At 40.9% G+C, this 12,507-nt stretch overlaps 1 protein-coding gene across 1 annotated transcript in view; it reads right to left on the bottom strand.

The window, feature by feature from the left end:
• pde4dip (phosphodiesterase 4D interacting protein) overlaps positions 1 to 4,117 on the bottom strand; it is a 164,436-nt gene extending 160,319 nt beyond the window's left edge. Inside the window, 1 exon segment of the mRNA XM_034080430.2 lies at positions 3,903 to 4,117. The gene's annotated coding sequence lies outside the window, so the exon portion shown is untranslated.
• Positions 4,118 to 12,507: the final 8,390 nt, after the last annotated feature.

Here is a 12,507-nt window from a genome sequence, read left to right on the forward strand (position 1 = left end):
AGGCCCTAAACGGGCTGGCTCCGGCTTATATAGCTGACTTAATCCAGCGATACACCCCAGCCAGAGCTCTAAGGTCTGCCGACCAAATGCTGCTGGTAGTGCCGAAAACCAGGCTAAAAACTAGAGGGCACCGAGCCTTCGCAGCAGCTGGTCCCAGGCTCTGGAACACTCTGCCCTTACCTGTGAGGTCGGCCCAGACACTAGGGGCTTTTAAATCCTCTCTAAAAACACACTTTTTCTCTCTGGCCTTTTAAAAGTGAGCAGAGCATGACATTTTTCATTTTGTATTTTAACTGTGTCTGCCTTTATATTTGTTGTTTTTAACTTAAATGCTACAAATTGCAATATGTTCCGTATATTTTTTATTCATGTACAGCACTTTGGCGCGACCGAAAGTTGTTTTAAAATGTGCTTTATAAATAAACTTGATTTGATTTGATTTGATATTGCAACATGGTCAAAAAGACAAAAACAAAGAACTGTTATCAATTTTGATGATGAGGAACATTTTAACAATCAGAGTGTTTGCTTTTTCTCATGCAGAGGGTACTTTTCTTTGTTCATCGGATGTGTTATGACATGTGTAGGTGAAAAGGCCAAGCCGCATAATAGATTTATAGCATTTTTTAACATTACAAAAATAGTATAAAATCAAAAGGTGGGTTTTTTGAAAAAAAAAGCTTTGTGTTAAGTGTAGGGCAGTTAGCTGAGTTCATCAGATGTGTTTTGACATGGGTAGGTGAAAAGGCCAAGCCGCATAATAGATTTATAGGATTTTTTAACACAAAAAAAAAGTATAAAATCAAAAGGTGGGTTTTTTGAAAAAAAAAGCTTTGTGTTATATAGGCGGGCCTTGTATTAACACATCGAAGTTGGTTTGACAAAAAATCGCCCATCGAAGCCAGTGTTAAATAGATTTTTCGAATGTGTCGAATATCCAACGTCCAATATAAAACCAAATGTACCACGGTGCCTTCTATTGTCTGCTGCTATCCAGTCTGTTAAGAATACTGCACAGCTATATCTAAGAAATTCAAAGCATTTAGTGTGTTATTATCACTCCTATATCTATTAGCATACAGTATCAGTACTGATTAGTTGTTTGTTATATGATCACTTTAAATAGGCTATTGCAATGCAATATGAGGAAAAACATCACACTTTAGCTAAATGCAAACAACTTATAAGCAAAACACTTCAGAATCAGAAATCAGTATCACAAATACTTTATTAATCCCCCGCAGGGAAACTGTTAAAAGTACTTAAAAGCGGGTACTGATTAACGTTACGTTACCGACCTTTTTTATGTCATGTCAAGAGTTGGATGTCAACGCCACTCAACTCAAACAAGTGTGACAAGCAATTCACTAATCTTTTCAAATATTCAGTTACAAAGCTAGTAGCAAGCTAAGTGAACATTACATAGCTGATGCTGAGCTAAACATGTTTGCTAACCGTCCATATGCGTTAATGTGACTGACCTCTCCGGGTGAGTTTTCAAGTGCCTGATGAAATTCGACGTTGTTGCGCCAGCATCCTTGATTTTGATATTGCAGATTTAGCAGTGTGCGCTCCTTTTGTTGGTGCCGCCGGCGTTTTGTTCGAAGTTTTTGTAGTTGAAACTAATTACAAGCGGTCGCCATTGTGTTACTAGGAGGTAGTAACAGAGGCGCGCACGTCTGCGTAATGAGCCCGGCTAAAATAACTGGATGGCCTACCTGCCTGTCAGCCTTCCATCTGGGCACACACTTATCTCGTGCCCTCATTGGTCATGTGCGCGTTCGTGTGTGTTGGAGGAGGCGGGCTCTATAAGGAAGTAACAGCCTCTAGCAGATTATCTCCGGTTGTGTATTTTCAAATTCTAGCGATCTCGAGCCGGTTTCTCTCAAATGTACCTACCTACCCCACCTTTAATACGCCAAAAATAGAAAACACAATGATTGTTCACGAGTCCCAACACACGAGTCCAAGTCGAGTCTGAAGTCTTTTGGTCACGAGTCCAAGTCAAGTCTGAAGTCTCTGTGTGTGCGACTCGAGTCCGAGTCGCAGACTCGAGTCCCCATCTCTGCGACCTTTAAACATTAACAATAGCCTCCAGGAAGAGTTAGAGTACTTATCACTTTTCTGCAGTAGAAATAAAAAATAACCCCAACCCCAAAACATAATTTGTACAAGTATTACATTCAACACAGATTTGTATTGATAAACTATGAATCTTTAAAATTAGTGATGTTGTCATATTTTAGTCGTAAACATCGCTGTTTTTTCAGGCTACATAGATAAGCAATGTAATCTGATAGTAACTAGATGTATCCAAAACTCAAAGTCAATTTGTAAAGAAGTACCAATTGTTTTGAACCTTAAAGCTAAGCAGTAAAGTGGATTGTTTCTCAAGTAATTTGAATAAGAAGATATATTAAGGAAGACAATGACATGAAAAAGGAAACAAGTAAAGAGACAGATCCTTGAAGCTGCTATCAATACACTTAATGAATGTTTCCTCTAGTATCATTAAAGTGTTACAACTGCATATGACGCCTTAAAGTCTCATGGAAAAGGGGAACGTTATTTGGTTGTTGTCTATGATTTAAAATCAAAAGCAGATAATAGCATCTGCCTGTAGAGTAGACAAGTAGATACCAGTGTTCTGGTTATATACAAGCTGAACTGGACATCTGCTCACACACACACACCAGAAACCCAGCTATTACAGAGTTAATAATATAAGTCAATATTACTTTATGTGAAAAACTGCAATTAGGCCAGTGTGGACAATCAAAATGCAAAGGCACATACCTATTAGATCATTTTGTCACAGTATCACCACATTTATTCACCTTTATGATCAGCACACTAGATACAATTCTTGCCACCATGATGTATAATCCCATGTGTTTTGCATCTGCCTGCCTTAAAATGCACTGTTTCTGAAACTGGACTTCCTGATCCACCTGTGCCTGAAGAAACACACCCCCACCAATGCAGCCCCTTGCATAACACAGGGTTAATTTCACTCTAAATGCTAACTGGCTACATTTAGCATTTTGGGGATATTTTCACAAAGATCTCTTTTCACATTTGAATGCTAAAACAATACGAAAATGCCAATATATCTTCAGGCATAACCCAAACACTGTCCGTACAGACTACAGTAGGTCACCATGTTCCATGCTCATTGTGGACAAAGAGGTAAAACAGCTTATTATAGACAAAGTCTGAGATCCAGCTGTGTCTCATGCTCACACTTCTCGTGCTCCATCCGCCTGGAATACTCCATCACTATGGGATTTGCTGCCACAACCATGACCTCATTGTTATACTTTACGAATTATGCAACAATATGGATTTATTGAAACATGTTTGTCATGTGTTAGCCTATTTTCTGCCGACATATCCCAAAGCACTGCCTGTACATCATTAAGGAAGCTCTTGGCCTCCATTCATTCAATACAGTTTGAAAACGTATACTTCCTTGAAACTTGATTGATAGAGCTAATCAATCAAACAAACAATATGTTCCTTTCAAACACACGCGCGCACACACACACACACACACACACACACACACACACACACACACACACACACACACACACACACACACACACACACACACACACACACACACACACATTCACACACACTGGGCCTGTTGAGTTTGATACAGCTCAGAAATCAATACTGAACAGGAAACAGTTATTGGCTCAGGGCAGCAGACAGGCAGCTGTCACACTGACAACATCAACACTCTAGATCCTGGTTTAAAATTAACTAACTCAATAACCCTGTTTTGAGAGTAGCCTACATTATAAGACTGCTGCAATATAAGTAACACATTTCTCACATATATGCATATAAGCAATGTAACACCACTTATATCACGGGTAGTTGCAGTGGATTACCTCTCTGTCCCTGACTAGTGTTGTGTAAGTCGGTGACAGCAGTAGTCCCCTCTCCATCCTTTTCCAGACACGTCGACAATATCCTCCAGGAGCATCACCGGTATCCTAAAATTAACCATCCGTCATAAATCCACGATTAGATCCCGGTTCCATCCGCCAGTATCCCCGGTTACCAGCCGGCTCTGGAGTCACTGTCAGAGGGATGCTGCAGCTGCGCTCCGACGCACCGCCGATGCTCCCGTTTCAGCTCATTGGTCGGTAGCAGAGAGGGACTCCCCCCCTCGCCGCGACCCAATAAACGACAGACAGAAATTTCACGCGTCAGATGTCCCCCCTGCCCAAGCGGTGCGGTGGACCCAGACATCAAAGGAAAAAGCCTCGTGATGCACGGGCGGGGGGCATGCATTGGTTTTGGCGCACAGTCTCGTGAGTGATGAGTCTGTGGAATTAAAGGTGTTACAGTAGCAGGGACAGGAGAGGGGTCTGAGGGGGGACACACGGCCCGATGTAAACAGACAGGGAGATCCCATCAGGTATACGTCACACAGGTGGGGAGGAGGCTAATGATAATACTTATCAAAGGACACACTTGGGTCATGTCCTTTGTGTTTGTGGGAATTAGGAGAGTTCTCAGGCTACACTTATACAAAAGGACCCATGGTGGAGAGCAACAAGTCCTCCAACTACGACCTAATCGGTCGATTGTTCAAGCGCTTATTACGATCTATAATCACGTTTTAAAGTGTTCGACCTCTCGTGCTCCCGTTGAATGCAAACGCTCCGGAGGGTCGTATATCCACAAATAACCCTCTCTGGAAAATCCTAAATTGTAGGATAGTTTGTCCATTAAAATGCTTTTTGATTAGATTTCTAGCGGGCTGTTTTATATCTAAAAACAGCAAATAGAACATTGTGCAAGAAGATATAAATAAGGCTAAACTTACTATTCTGTAGTTATCTGTCTTTTTGTATAACCCATTGAAAGCAAAGAAAAGCTAAAGCAGATGGTGTAATTACTTTGTTTGGTGTAGAATAACAGAATAATTTACATCTTCTGATGACCATTTAAATCTTCTTATACTTTCTGCACCATAGTAGGCTATACATTTTTAATCTATAGGACATTCACAGAGAGACTTTTTAAATGTGTACGGTCTGTTTCCCTGAAGGATACGCACATTTATAAATCTGTATATTGTTTTAATCACATCATTCTTGATTTGTTTCTTGTATTTTTTTTGTTTTGTTTCATCACTCCCCAGTTGTCCCACACAGCAGATGAACCAGTGCCAACTATTGCTTTTATGTCACTTAGTGGCCAAATGCTGAACTACACCCCTTTGTTTTTCTTCATCCATTGTCACTTTTTGTCATGCAAAGTGCAAGGTTACAAGTAGTCTCAATGTCTTTCAATGTGTAAGGATTGCATCTGATCCATCATAGCAGGGGCGGACTGGCCATTGGGAATACCGGGAGTTTTCCTGGTGGGCCAGTACCGAGTTAGGCCGGTCGAGTTTCCCGGGCTGATTTTTAGCCCCAGTCCGCCCCTGCATCATAGTACACAAACACTGTGCAAGGTCTAATCAGTGGCCACACCGCCTTTTGATTTCTGAATCTACTTAGTGTAAACAATGTAAGGATATTTACAGAGAACAAAAAGTGCTTTTAAAAAAAAGAAAGAGTACGAATTATCACTTTTTATTTAGTCTCTGAGAGCCATCACTTGTGACTCACCCAAAGAGTGTCAGGTTCTGTATCAGAGACTTTGTAAGCAGGCAACCAAGAAGGAGTTACAAAAATGGCCGACAACACAGAAAAAACGCAAATACAGCAAGGCGAAACGCTAAAACTGACAAAGGTCAAGGTTCCAAAACAAGAGTTAATCTGGGGTTGGCAGAGATGGGGGGAATACTGGAAAATAAAGTGTTCCTTTCCTTAAAAAGGTGGGATGTTTAGACTGATATAAATTGCATGCCTGTTAGCTTAGCTTAGCATAAAGACCTGAAGTAGGCTAAAGCTGCCTGGGTCTGCTTCAAAGTTCACTGATTAACACAAATCTATGCCTTTTTTAATCTTTAAATAATCAGAAATGTAACAAAAATTGATTTTATTGGCGAATGGTCATAGCTGTAAGTGGACAGGCAGCTACAGACTATAGGGTATCTATAATTACATTACTTGTTAGACGCTTTTATCCAAAGCGACTTACATACTCAATACTGTGGACAATCCCCACAGGAGCAATTTGGAGTGAAGTATATTGCCCAGAGACACAACGACATGCTGACTGCAGTGGGGTGTGAACCTGTGCTCCCCTGATCCGAACACCAACACGCTAAACCACTGCGCCACAGCCTCCCTATTTAATACTAATATTAATACTACCGGTAATGCTAATATTTTAAAGGAGTGTGAGTTTACCCCTTGCATGAATCATATAGTGACTGACATTGCCTTTATTCATATTTGATTACTTTCGTAGAAAATACTCCTTTCCGGCTGTGTTTGTTTGAATTTGTCATAATTGTGCGTGAGCTGCCGGCTGATGTCAGGACATTTCCGCTGACTGTTAATATTACATCATTCCTGCACAGAGATGATGTAGAGCTCAAAACCTTCATCACTGGAGGATACACCCAGCCTGTCACCAGCCTGCCACTCATATTCATCACTACCTCCATCCCGTTGGCCAAAAGGTGGGTCCGTCATCACACATGGTATACATTTCCAAAAAAGGGTATTTTAAAGTTTACTTTTGAATTGTGTCTGTTGAGTCACTGTTAAATGATGATGGTGATTGAAGCTGCTGTTCTTCATGATGGCAATGCCCATGAGGGTCCAATGACGAGCAATTATAAAGTATACAACCCTAAACATTACATTTTTTTATTTCTGACTTCTGTCTTCTGACGTTACCAAAGTAACAAAGCAAACGCTTAACCCTTATTTCTCCAGGTAACAATCTGTAATTTAATGTACAGATAAAAACTATTACTCTCTACCTACAGTATAAAGAAAAAAAACTACAGCAGTTCCTGTTTTCCAGCATGACAATGGAGGGTCGTGGTTGGTGAATATATTGTGGGAGTTTAATGAGGGAATAGGGAACAGGTGAGGCTCAAAAGACGAGAGGACCTTAGTGCTGGGGCATGGTGACTGACCGAGTGCAGGAAAGTCAAAGGGCATCTGCTGGAGAGATGGTGTATGGCAGGGTCCCAAAAATAATTCAGGGATTAGAGGGGAGGCAGACAGGGGAGAGCATCTCAGGTCGATTAAATGGAATCCTTGCGTCCCTCACTTGCGTCGTTTCCCTGCGTTTAGTCCCTCCCACCAGGGAAGCATGGAGAGACGCAAGGAAACCACGAGAAGCAGGGAAATGAGTTTCAAGAGCAATGGGACGTCCTTTCTTCCGGAGCGTCACGTGAAGCGACGTCCGTTTGTGATGGGAAACGACGGGAAACGACGCAAGTGAGGGATACAAGGATTCCATTTAATCGACCTGAGAAGGACCCAGGGTGGGCAGATGTCACCATAATATAAAAGCCATCAAAACTATTACTGAAAATGAAGTAAGGAAATATACTACAATCATATATAGGTATGAAGAACTATGATGGGAAAATGCTACATTAAATTGTATTTGACTACAATGCTTCTCATATGACAAAACTAGCAAGAATTCAGCACCACATTTTAATTCTGAACATTAACATGTTTGTGCTAAATGTTACATACGGAATGTTTGCTAATAGCTCAATGCTACAATTCAGCAGCCAGCATCAGCATCTTTAGTGGATGAAACGCTAACTGAAGGGGTGTAAACAAGGTTAGCTAATCTTGTTTAAACTAAGCTAGTAGCATATGTGCTTCCAGTTTTCTCCCCAAGCCCTGGTCACATTTTTTCAGTTAATCTCATCTGACTCTGACTAAGGCAGGAAATACACCAACAATTAATTGCAGTATTAATGGGTTTGTTATGTTTTTGGTTTAGAAATACGGTCCTTGTAGGTCTTCTGCAGAAATGGTGTTAAAAAATGTACCGTTTGCAGGTCAAGACACTTATTTCTGCAAGAGAATAGTGAACTGAAGTTACTGTAAATGCCATGAGCTAAGAAAGATTGTTCAAATAAACCTAAGGCTTCTGTAGTAGGTCAGAGTTATCTTTGATGAACCACTCTGTTTTTCTCTCCCTTTCACGGCCAGCTGATTTTCTCCCATCATTCCAGCTGTCTCTGTAGATGTAACATGTGTGCAGGGCTGGCTGTCTGACCGAGAAAATATCTTCCACAGCACAATAGTCCAAAAACTCACATAATGAGCGAAGAGGGGAAAATAAAGATGAAGAAGAGACTCTCCTCAGGGGGAAAGAGGCGTCTCGGAGATTTCATAAGGCCCGTTCAGACAGATGATGAGTCAGAAGAAAAACTGAATTCCTCAGATAAAAAACTGCAAAGCTCAAGTCGTCCAACTTATAACCCTTGGATGATGTTTAATAAAAGTTTCTGGTCATAATGTATTATTATGGCATTGTTTCAGTTCAGAATCAACTTTTTCCTGCGCCAAGACACATTCTGGAAAGTGCAGCGTCAGAGCTTTTTATGGCAGCTTGGCTGAGCTGGAGGCTCGGTTCAGTTTATCATGCTCTATGTGTGTACTGGAATCATTTGTGCTTTCCTGTGGTCGTCCAGCAGAGCGTGAACAGAGTCTGGATCACATAGAGGGCCACTTCTCAAAGTCCAGATTGTCTGATCAGGAACTGCAGAGTGTAACTGAGGTAAAGTCCTTGTCATGTTTCTGGGAATTTGGGGGATTTCTGCAACTTAAGGAACACGTGTTGGGTTGTTGTCCCTGGCTAATTTAACTATTCTAAGACTCAATACATTTACAGGTAAGTTGACCTTAAGTCAGAAAAATGTGATTTAAAAAAAAAAATGATTCAAGTTGAAAATAGTTCACTAAAGTGAAGCTGACATGTCACTTCTGATTTCTTGATGGGTCAGAGAAAGAGAGGCTGCCACATCCGAATCTGGAGACAAAGACAGTCTCATCTCCCCCCACATACAAGCACTTTTATTCCGGGACTGTTATTTAATAAGTAGTAGTAGTATTATTACAACATAACCGTGTACTTGGCAACTTCACATCCGTAAGACCATGTGGTAAAAGCTCTAGAATCCTAAAGAAATTGGATCTTGTGTTTGGAATTTGATAGATTTGACGATGTTTTTTTTAGTTGAATTGGCCTGTTATATTTGGAATAGCTTAATTCAACCCTTACATATGTTAAATATCAGTCATGCGAACGATGGTGTAAAAAGAAATTCAAAAAGGCAGCTAATAGACAATCCATCCTAGATTGTATAGGTTTACAACATTTCTACTTCAAACTACTCTAACCTTTATTGTTTTGCCAGAATTTTTGCAAGAGTTATTATCTATCATGACCCTATTGGGTTAACATGTCCATAACATTTATATTTATGGTATTGAATTCAAAATGTTATGATTTTCAGTCTAGCTAGACTCGCTAGTTCCACCATTTTTTTGTCAACAAGGACAAGTTCGTAAAATGAAGAACTTGAATATGCTGTTTGTCTAATAGAGTAAAGTGTGTCTTGATCTGACGCTTAGGTTGACAGCATTTCAAACTCTTGTATATCTGATCTTGTTATTTTTGGGAGAACAGTCTCAAGAGAACTATAGTCTAGTTTACTCAGAGGCCGACAGGTCAGGCTATAGATCAGAGTGACGGAGTAAAAGGAAATGGCCTGGTGCGCTTGCAATTTAGAATTCTGTGCCTTTAAGTGGTAGTTTGTATTTGGGATGAAAAGTGACAGCCCCATTGAAGAGAAGGCTTTGGAGTGCCATTCAGGCTTCATAAATAAACGTGTTGGAAGACATGCAATCCTTGTTTGATCCTTGCCACTGCTGAGATGAGTTACACTTTGCAAGATTTGGAGCTGAAAGCGCTGTGACTTTAAAATAAACGTTTTGGGAAATAAAACTTGAAAGCAATATAATAGAACAGTCAAATAGGGGTCCATGTGTGGACTTTGATTCACCAAGCCTGTATTTTCAAAATAATGGCTGCTGGCCTGGGGGAAGGACATAATTATAAAACAACAAAACACTTAAAGGTGGGGTAGGTAAGTTTCAGAAATCGGCTCGAGATACACTTTTTGTTATATTCCATGGAATGCTCTTAACATCCCGATAGCAATGAATATCTGAAGTGCTTTGACAAAAAATCCATAAAAAAATGTCATCTGTAGAAGCCGTGATACTGTAAAAAATACAACCAATCCGTTTAGCCGGCCCGGCCTACCTGTCAGCCTTCCATCGGGGCACAAACTTATCTCGTGCCCTCATTGGTCATGTGCGCGTTCGTGTGTGTTGGAGGAGGGGCTCTATAAGGAAGTGGCAAGTACCTACCCCACCTTTAACATGAGTTTATTTTTGTATCTTGATCACAATCTCCATTAATTCCCCAACATGGTTCTCTTTTTGTTCCCAGATGCACTCTATTGCACTCACTATTCCAACCTGGATATCAATCAAGTGTATTCAGGAAATTCAGCCAATGCTCAGAATCTATGAGTACAAATACAGAAGTTGTGTCTCTAAAAAAAAGCACTCTTATTCAAGTTTGTAATAGTTTCAGTGAGTCTGTAGAGGTTGTGATGGTAGGAGGCGATAACTGGAACTGTAACAACAAAGAAACAGAGCCGCAGCATCACAGCTTAAGCGGTGACACACTCACGCTAATCAGGTATTAGTTTAAACGCCATTGTTAAATGAGGACAATGCAAACATTTCCTCTCGGCATGGAGCCCATCAGGCGCCTGCCACTTACACTAAATTGATAATTGAGAAAAAAATAAACTGAGGGGTCCACTTGCTGCAGGCCATCTGGCAGGGCTCGGCCTTTGGTCCTCTCAGTGTGTGTGTGTGTGTGTGTGTGTGTGTGTGTGTGTGTGTGTGTGTGTGTGTGTGTGTGTGTGTGTGTGTGTGTGTGTGTGTGTGTGTGTGAATGAGAGAAAAAGGGGATTGGAAGGGTTAGCGCATGCACAGCCACCAGTGAAGGAAAATTGAAGGCAGATTTTCCGACGGCAGGCGTTGGCTCCAAAATTGCTCGTTTTGGAAGGGGAATTTGCTCTGGCACGAGATGTGACAATGATATTCATTTCAGAGCTCGCCCCCCATTTATACCGAGCTGAACACACACACAAATACACACGCACACACAGCTGAACCAAAACTATTAGAGAAAACTCAAACGGCCTTCAAAGGAGAAAAAGAAACATTCCTCATAGCCTCGAGTTTGCACTGATCAAAAGGCACATAAACCGTTGGCCTATCCCTCTATTTTACTCTCTTTCAAACACACACACACACATTTATGTATCCCTTGTTTTTGGACGCAGACATGCATGCCCAGACCTGCAACATGTGCCCACATTTCGGCTGATTTATTCCAAACCCAGTGTCGTTTTTCTCCAAATAATCATCTCCAACTGGCCAGCATGGAGCCCATTAGAGACAACGCCACCGCAGATGGAGTGTCGTTTCCCGTTCTCCTCCTCCGTCAGCAGTACAGAGAAACACGAAGAGGTGGAGACACAACATGTCATCACAGAAAAGAAAGCATATTAAAGGACGCCACTTTCTCTCCAGTTTACATAGAACACTTCAATCCTTTTTATCGTCAGTTGATTAAAGAGGAAGAATCAGATCCTTCCTTGATACATAATGATCAAACCTTGATCTTTTTTGTATGTTAGGGAAAAGGCCTGTAGCTTACCAATGTTAAGAAGTTGGAGACTGTTATTCAACCAAGATCCAATCAGCCCTAAACATTCCTAAAATAATTTCAACACTGGGTTGAGAACAAGATTTAAAACCTTTCTCTAATAGTCAGAAAGGGGGTTGGAAATAGTCTCATTTAACATTCATGGAATTTGTTGACTCTAAAATGATTCATTAAATTATTACAAAACAATCTAAGCTTTGACCAAGTCAATTATTGTCTGTAATTGTCTCACTTGCAACAGCGCCTTTTTACTTGTCAATTCTCTGATAACGTGGAGACTCCATCAGCGGAGGAAGATGGTGTCTCATCATGAAAAGCTGCTGAACGGGGCTTGTAGTGGGATCCTTTTGATCAACTTGATTCAATTATTTTCTAAGCTTTAGTTATGGAATGTAGAGCAGTTCATTGCCATATGTTCTTGTTCAAGATGCATTTGTAAACGATTCTTGAAGCAATTCAATTTCTAAACCAAATGGCCTGAAATGTCGCCACTTTTATAACCTATTCCAAGAAAATAGATGCATAGGAATCATTAATATACAGGAAGCACTTAAGCTTAGTTTGTCATTAGCTGAGGAATTCTTGATAGTTTCATGACACTGTGCTCTCCCCGGTGGTCAGCAGCTTCTCCTGACCTGCAGCTGTGTGGACTGCCAGTGTCCAGCAGAGGGAGTGAGACAGCTGATAATCTGAGGAAGCGTCCTTGAGGTTACATATGGATACTTCATGCTGCCATGCACTTTACTGTCCTGGGAAACAAAAGAAACGGACGTTGGTTGTGTTTTTGACTCAACT

The sequence above is a fragment of the Pseudochaenichthys georgianus genome, chromosome 4 (assembly GCF_902827115.2).
Source record: "Pseudochaenichthys georgianus chromosome 4, fPseGeo1.2, whole genome shotgun sequence".
NCBI classification, from domain to species: Eukaryota; Metazoa; Chordata; class Actinopteri; order Perciformes; family Channichthyidae; genus Pseudochaenichthys; species Pseudochaenichthys georgianus.